At 32.4% G+C, this 7,772-nt stretch overlaps 1 long non-coding RNA gene across 1 annotated transcript; it reads right to left on the bottom strand.

Moving 5' to 3' along the window:
* Nucleotides 1-4,938: 4,938 nt before the first annotated feature.
* Nucleotides 4,939-5,993, bottom strand: LOC120353560. The gene is made up of 2 exons (XR_005572464.1): nt 5,465-5,993; nt 4,939-5,320 (listed from the first exon to the last, which is right to left on the bottom strand). It is a non-coding gene; the product is annotated as an uncharacterized LOC120353560 (long non-coding RNA).
* Between the last annotated feature and the right edge of the window lie 1,779 nt (nt 5,994-7,772).

Here is a 7,772-nt window from a genome sequence, read left to right as displayed (position 1 = left end):
CCCCAGTTCTGTTTAGAATAGTTTGGAGGTAAACACATCAAAATTCCCCACCCCTACCCCCTGTAAGTGGGTGAGGGTAGTTTAAAGGTACGATTCTTTGTTTTTGCGAATGTATCTCGAAAATTATTATTCGTCTTACGGACATTAATATTTTGTGCAAAATTTAATTTTTATAAGCCATAGTTAAACCGAGCCTCATGGTGTGACATTTTTGAAAACAAAAAAAGTTTGCCTCTCATTTTTTGCTCTTTCTGGCATCATACCTTTTTAATTATTAATAAACAATATTCATGCTGATCATGAGCACATAGAACATTGAATTCTCTTCAATTTGATGTAGCCTATAATTTTCTATTTTATTAAATTCCCCACGACTATTGCAGCAGCTTTAGTGTTGTGTGAAATCATCAGTTTTGACAAAACCTTATTCACAAATGAATTAGAAGGAATGTTTAAAAACAGATTTTTTACTTTGCAACTTTGTTGGACTAGTTAAGAGGTGAACATATCAAAAGTCTTACACCCCTAATACTAGAGGGATGAGGGTGGATTAAAAGTTGCATTTTTTGCTTATGCTTGTATTCTGGGAACAATGCGTCCCACCGTTATAACTGATCATACAAAAATGAAGCTTGATTTCTCTAAAAGTTTGATCCAGTGGAGTTTTGTGACATCTTCAATCGTTTATGCAATATGCTCTTGAAAGAAATAAATTAAAAAACACAGGCTTTCATCTAACCTTTTGCAGTATCAAAGCCCATAACTCTCCAACAATGCATTGAAAAAATAATTAGCTTATTGACGTATGATGCATGATTTTGACGAGACGAGAAGTTTGAAGAGTATTACGGTGAGATCCGAGAATTGTGTTAAAAGTTATAAAGTGTTTGGAATTTCGATCCTTAAGGTCATTGGCGTAGATTGCTGTTTGTCATTGGGGGGGACTTACTGGGGGGTCTGGGGCGTCCCCCCACCAGGTTCTAAGCCCATGCTTGAGGTGTTCTTAAGCGTGCCTCTCCACTAGGAAACCACATCAATTTCCTTGAAACTACCTCTGAGAATTCAATATTTTAAAATTTGCTTGGTTCGATGGTTGTTGTAAGGTTTCACAAAGTAATCAATTTTCTTTTACTTTGTGCAATTTATAATAATAAAATTATTTATCATAGACATAGAAAACGACTTGTCTTCAATAATTCAACCTATCGATACTCTTGTATCGAGACTTCAATAATAAATATTATAATAACTCTGCTAACTCAACCTATCGACACAAAATACATATCGATATACTAGCACATTCTAGAATCGAAATTCAACCGAAATCAATCGAATATCGAATTACAACTTGAAACAAACTTGAGTAATGATACTATTGAAATACAAGAGAGAAAGACTGAGTTTTTAACCCTTTCTATCCCACTGTTGTTCCTGAACAACATGACTTTCTATGATGTCTATTGGATCAGTGATTTAATGAATCTGCCATCTACTGGCCTTGTTTGAAAGCTACATTAGTCTAGTTTAGTATTATACCACTAGAGAGCACTCAAATGCAGTCTAATTTCTGAAAAAGCAGCTGTGATATCCAATTGTACCAACACTTCAATGTGACAATTTTCTTCGGTTTTTATAATTTTTTATAAAATTCTAAAGAACTGAAAATAAGAATAAAAAATATCCATATAATTGTTTATTATTTCATGATGAAATATCAGTCATAGGAATAAAAACTTGAACAAAAATATCATTTATATTCCAAATTTTATGTCTGTTGTTTTAGAACAACATTGGGCCGTTAGAGGAGTCACATGTGAGGAGACTTTGAGGTTAGGTTATTGTGTTTCTCTCAGTTTTCAAACGCATTCGTGGAGTTATTGTTTATTGAATTATTGTGGATGATTGTTTTTCGTTATAATGTACAAAATCTTGGATAATGAAGATTTAGACAAACTCATGAATCTTTCTGAAGATGAGTTGAATAGTTTTTTTAGAAATCAAGATACTGGACAGTAATATTATTGCTGATCCTCTACAAGAGAATGTACAGGTGAGATTCTCACCAATTTATTTTCAAAGTCTGTTTTACCTGTGCAATCTAAATCATTACCTGAGTCAGCAGTCATGTATTACAGGACTCATTGGTATGAAAGCAAATAGCCTAAAGCTACGTTTACACTATATGTAGTTGTACACTATAGTACATTATACATTACATTATAGTAGTGTACACTATATGTAGCTGGGGAGCTATATGAAATTTGAGCTACATATAGCTCTGCTATAAGGAGATCTATGCAAATTTCATGTAGCAGAGCTACATATAGTTTGGAATAAACCACTATTCACTGCTTAGTTATCCCAACCAGATGCCAAAGAAGAATGTAGTTCTTGCAGCAGCCACTGCTTTCGGCGAAGCTACTGTGATGCTTTCAGCACAGAGAAGAGAGAGAAGATATTGGATAATTTTGTAAATTTTGGATAGCTCATTTTCTGCTATATAGCTGAGAAAATAGGCTCAACTGCTATATAGCATATCTCCAAAGTCACTCTTTGAACTTGTAGCAGAGCTTTATAGCTGAGCTACATGTAGCTCTGCTACATAGTGTAACCTAGCTTCATAATTCCCTTTTTCTCCAGACACTGGAAGAAATATTGGGCACGAACATGGGTATTTTGCAAAACTAGGACGTTGCAAGCTGTGTAAGACTGGGTACACCAAGGTGTATTGCACAAAATGTGGAGTACGTCTTTGCCCAGTCCCAAACAGAATGTGTTCCAATGATTACCATAGATAAAATAAAAAAATCCAATAGGCTACAAGGAACAACTTGTTCTACAAAATAGTAAATATGATAAAGTAGTAGATGTAGTAAAGTAGTAAATTTAAAATATGATAAACCCCAATTTCCAGTTTTTAGTTTGTTTCATATTATGTGAGTATGTATCAGTTAGATATGAACATAATAAATAAGTTAGTAACCAAAATATAGTTTTAAAAAAGTAGGAAATTTATGATATTTAGAACCTTATTTTCAGTTTCATTTCACGTTTTCTATATTATGTAAATATGTATCAGTTATGAATATAATAAATAAGTTAGTCACCAAAATCTGGTTCTGTGTATCGCATTTTGAGAATCCATTTTACTACTTTTGAGAATTTTATTATATGACTTTCATTGTTATAATGTTGAAATCAAGGAAAAATTATTGATTAGGAATGATTCCATAATGAAATCATTCACCTTTCCTTGAATAAAGCATGATGAAAGTACCATTGATTTTTCTAATGCAAAACCAAAATTTTTTACTATACGTATTTGAAATGACCCAAATGTCCCAATGTTGTTTTAAAACAACAAACCCTAGGGGCCCCTGGAGGGTGAGAAAAATTTGGGGAAAATTATTTTCTCATTTTTAAGAGTGTTTTGAAACATAAAAACACCAGAATAATTTTTTCATCTTGTTTTTTCATAAATTGGGATAGAAAGGGTTAAGTCTGGCTAATATCTATGATTTCAAATTGGATTTTAGAATTGATAAATGTAAATCTTTTAATGATCAGTTTGGTTTTGTTAATTTTCATTAGTCATGAGTAATCACGTAAGTAAGAGTTTCTGCAATATACAAACACTTCTCGAAACAAATATTTTGAAACTTAACCTCAATTATTATAAATATTTATGATCCTTCTCTTGTTCTCTAACTACCATAGTACAGTAGGCTACCTAAGTTAGATTCTTTATAGACCTAGTATTTATGTTGTAATTTAGGTTTATAAAATTCAACAGCCTCGGCTAGATGAGATTTCCATCTTCAGAGGCCAACTGGCAGCCTTTTGTGATACGGTAACCCAACTATTAACGTGCTTCATATTTTTAGCTTGTTTATAATAAGCTATGCTTTGTCTCTTATGAGGAAAAATAAGATGCATCACCTAACAGACCAAGTATTCTGGAAAAATGTTGAATAAACTTAAGTACAGACCTTGCATGTCGCTTGAGATTTAATTACCTCACTAGGCAACTCACTATTGTTTCCAAAATATTCAAATCTTTGCTAGTCATAATAGCAGCCTAGAACTTGTTATACAATGTGTATTAGTAGCATTTGCATACTACTGTAAATTAATATTAGTATGATTAATGATTGAAGACTGCCATCTAATTTGTGTGATTTTGTCATGAGTCGCATATCAAATCAATTGCAACCAAAAATTTGACTCAAGGTAGAGTGGCCATCAATTTAAACTTGAGATAAAATTTAATATACTTATCGAAGAAACTTGAAGTACAGAGCAATTTAAAAAATGACTGGCTGCACTTTAGTATATGGGCCGCGGAATCTAGCATTAGATTATGAGACTTACATAGATCGATAGAGGAGATCAAGACGAGATCAACCATGTATAACATTGTTGTCGATTTCCAAGGATTAGTTAAAAAAAATGGCAGAAAGTTCAAAATTTTTATATAAATCTTCATTTTTTATAATTTTTTTATGGCTGCAATATGTTTAAAACTAGTGCAATCTTATGTAAAATTTGACGAGAAATCCAATGAAACTAATTTCAGGTTCGTAACTTCAGTAGTTTTTGAGATATTGCAAAAAATGTGCGAAAAAGTGCAAATTTTGGGTTTAAAAGAGGTGAACCTGTTTGCATGGTGATTGATAGGTATTTTAAACTATTGGATTTAGTAGAATTATAAATTCTAAAGAAAAAATGTCCAGTCACTTGATTTTCTAAACTCAAAATAATTGTTTGAGATATTTGGGCAAATAAAAATATTGCAACTCCATTTTTTGCTACCTAGGGAGAACTTAGGTTAGGAGGAGCTTAGATCAGGAAAATATTAAGTTAGGGGAAGCTTAGGTTAGGAAAAGCTTAGATTAGGGATGTTGAAGGTTATATCGGTGAAGAAATAAATTATTACGATTATTTGAACATTATTACTGATTTTATTTTTACTTTAAAGTCAAACCAATACATTGAACTCAAACGTTTTACTTAAGGCATGTTACACACACTTCACAGAGACAGAGTTCAGTACAGAGTCACCAGTGCCTTGCCAATCACACATATTATTATTTAGTCTATTTCATTGTCAAACAACACGCCCCCTCAATGAAATAACCCAAAAAAAATTTATCAATAAAAAAAAAACAAAGTAAGTTATAGGAAAATTAACATAGTTCAAAACATCTTAATTATTAAAAAATATTATTTCTAAACTTGACAAAAAGTTCCTTTCCCAAGGGTTTTGTGAAAATGTCAGCAATCTGATCTGAGGATTTTAAATACTCAACTTGAATAACACCTTCAGAAAATTAACATAGTTCAAAACATCTTAATTATTAAAAAATATTATTTCTAAACTTGACAAAAAGTTCCTTTCCCAAGGGTTTTGTGAAAATGTCAGCAATCTGATCTGAGGATTTTAAATACTCAACTTGAATAACACCTTCAGAAATTTTCTCTCTTACAAAATGATACCTTATATCTACATGTTTCATTTTTTTATGATGCTCAGGATTATGAGCTATTTTGATAGCAGACTGATTGTCTTCAAACAACAAAATACAAGTTTTCTTATTTTCAACAACACAAAAATCAATTTAAATTCCTTTTATCCAACAAGCCTCGCTTGCAGCTTGGCTCAAAGCAACATACTCAGCTTCTGTGCTAGATAATGAAACACTCTGTTGCTTCTTGGTACACCAAGAAATAGTATTACCAAAAACCTTGAAGCAATAACCTGAGGTTGATCTTCTCTCTAAATCACCACCCCAGTTTGCATCTACATAGCCTACAATCATATCATCATTCATTCTCTCTTATATACTAGCTCTAAATCTAAAGTACATTTTACATATCTCAATACACGTTTTAAATTTTTATACAACATTTCACTGGCACAACTTTGGAATCGACTCAAGAAAGATACAGTACAACACAAATCAGGTCTAGATCCTACAACAGCATACATAAGACAACCATTAGTCTACGACATTTCTTTTCTATTTCTACAGACTCTGACTTATCTCTAGTCAATAATTCAAAGTTGAAATTTTTATCCATGGGAGTGTCCATTGGCTTACAATCCTGCATGTTGAACTTTTCCAATACATGTTTGAGATACTCCTTCTGACTAATAACAGTTACCCCCTTCTCAATATCTTGTTTGACATTAATTCCCAAGAAATTAGAAACTAAGCCCAAGTCTTTCATCTTGAAATTTTCTTGTAAGACTGATTTCAATCTTGAAACATCATTCTCATCTGAACCAAAATAAGTATGTCATCTACATACAATAATAGAAATACCTTTTTACCCTCCACAATTTTAGAATACAAGCAATAATCATTTTTAGACCTAGTAAAATTGTTCATTTTCATTACAGAATCAAATTTAGAATTCCAATCTTTTGGAGATTTCTTCAGACCATAATTGACTTCTTAAGTTTACAAACCTTATTCCTAAATCCTTCTACTCCCTCTGGTAATGACATATAAACGTCTTCTTTGATATCACCATTAAGGAAAGCATTTTTTACATCCATCTGATATACAGGAAACCCTAATTTATTTGCAACACTCATGAAAATCCGAAAAGTTGGCAATTTGGCCACAGGGGCATAAATGTCATTTAAATCTATGCTATCCTTTTGTTGAAACCCCCTAGCAACTAATCTAGCCTTGTACTGAATGTTACCCTTCTCATCATTTTTAATTTTAAATACCCATTTGCTATCAATAATTTCTTTGTTTTCTGGTACAGTATCTACCTCTGTCCAAGTATTATTCTCTTTCAAAGCATTTATTTCAGTTTTTACTGCCTCCAACCACTTTACAGAATTGTTTGATTTCATAGCTTCAGAAAATGTAAGAGGCTCATCTACTTGTAGACTAAGATAACTGGTTTCATAGTCTTTCAACCACACTGGTTTTTAATCACTCTTTTCTCTCTCCCTCTTATTTCATTATTTTCATCCATCATTTCTTCTTCACTTTCTTCATTTACTTCTACTTCATTGATTCCATCTTCAATATCATTTGTTTCAATCTCAATACCCTCAGCTTCACTTGTATCAGTTTCTTCTACTTCATTATTTTCAATTTCTTCAACTTCATTTATTTCAGTTTCTTGTACTCCATCATTTTCAATTTCTTCAAATACATTGTTTGGATCATTACCTTTTGCGATTCCCTCAATGTCAAAGCCTTGATTTATCTTGAATACTTGGGGTCAGAATACTTTTCACCTTGGTTAGATTGCTCAACATTTGAAAAAATTACATCCCTAGAAACAATTATTTTCCTCTTATCAGCATCCCACAACCGATAACCATTTTGCAAATATCCTACAAACGTTAGCTTCTTGGTTCTACTGTCAAGTTTCTTAAGATTACCTGCAACATGACTGTATGCTATACTTCCAAAAATCTGTAGTCTTGATAGATCTGGTTTTTTACCATACCACTTTTCAGCTGGAGTACAATCAAGAGTACATGTTGGGCTTCTATTAACAATATAAGCTGCTGTCCTTACAGCCTCACCCCACATTTCCTTTTTCAATCCTGAATCAAACAAAAGTGCCCTAACCTTTTCTAGCAATGTCCTATTGATTCTTTCCTGGAACTTTAAATCCTCGGCCTAGTCATGGACTACAACAACAACTCTGTGTTTTATTTATGTTCACCTAATATATAACAGTGGCGACGAGGATTTAAAGTTCCAGGATGGAGATTGTGTTGTTTGACAATGAAATAG

The sequence above is a fragment of the Nilaparvata lugens genome, chromosome 11 (genome assembly GCF_014356525.2).
Source record: "Nilaparvata lugens isolate BPH chromosome 11, ASM1435652v1, whole genome shotgun sequence".
NCBI lineage: Eukaryota > Metazoa > Arthropoda > Insecta > Hemiptera > Delphacidae > Nilaparvata > Nilaparvata lugens.
This window is presented reverse-complemented; position numbering and strand designations above follow the sequence as displayed.